We start from the raw sequence: 927 nt of genomic DNA, 5'->3' as shown, positions 1-927 counted from the left end.
TGTCTTTTTATTCTTTTAACAGGGTCATTCATAGAGCAGAGGTTTTTATTTTTGTTTAGGTACAATTAATCAGTTTTTCCTCTTATGGATCATGCTTTTGGTGTCAAGTCTAAAAAATAGCTCTAGAACTTGAATATTTTTTTCCTATAGCTTTTTTTTTTCCCCAAGTACCAGTCATCTTTTATTGGATGTTAATTCTGAATTAGAATATGAAAGGATTCAAGGGTGCCAGGCAAAGGTCATGGTCAGGAATGCTGAATGTGCCTCCACACTGGGCCCTCTTCAGTGGTACTTGCGCAGCCGCTCGTGTTTGAGTTCCTTGTAACGATAGTAGTTGAAAAGCACATAAGCTGCAGGCACCATAGAAATCCCAGCAACGCCCCCTTTCTTCACATTGACATACTTGTTGTAATACCTTAGTAACCTCTTTGAAATGCTCCAGCAATGCCCTTAGGGGTGAAGTCCCGCATCAGTATCCAGCTGGGCAGCTCTCCTAGTTTCACATCCATGAGCTTCTTCTCCTTCACTGGTACGACTGATGCCATCTTGGAGTCCTGGGTGTCCTTTTTGCTATAGTCTTTTCTAGATGTTTATAATTTACAATTTACATTTTGACTCTATGATCCATCTTGAGTTAACTTTTGTGGAAGGTGTGAAGTTTAGATTGAGGTGTGGTTTTGTTTTGTTTTGTTTTTATTTGCCTATGGATGTCCAATTGCCTATTGGCTTTTTAAGTCAATCATATACATCTGGCAAACTTACTGAACTCTGTTTTAGTAATAGTAGTTTGTTGATTCTAATGCTTTTCTATGTAGCATTATGTCTGCAAATCAGAAGCTTTACTTCTGCCAATATTTACTTTTTCCCTTGTAGCATTAGCCAGAACCTATCACTCAGTATTAAACTGTTATAATAAGAACAAGCAGC

The 927-nt window shown here is 38.1% G+C and overlaps 1 pseudogene; it reads right to left on the bottom strand.

Annotated features, from left to right (window-relative positions):
• Window positions 1-282: 282 nt before the first annotated feature.
• LOC110573046 lies at window positions 283-545 on the bottom strand (annotated as a pseudogene).
• Window positions 546-927: the final 382 nt, after the last annotated feature.

Source organism: Neomonachus schauinslandi, chromosome 2, assembly GCF_002201575.2.
Source record: "Neomonachus schauinslandi chromosome 2, ASM220157v2, whole genome shotgun sequence".
NCBI classification, from domain to species: Eukaryota; Metazoa; Chordata; class Mammalia; order Carnivora; family Phocidae; genus Neomonachus; species Neomonachus schauinslandi.
This window is presented reverse-complemented; position numbering and strand designations above follow the sequence as displayed.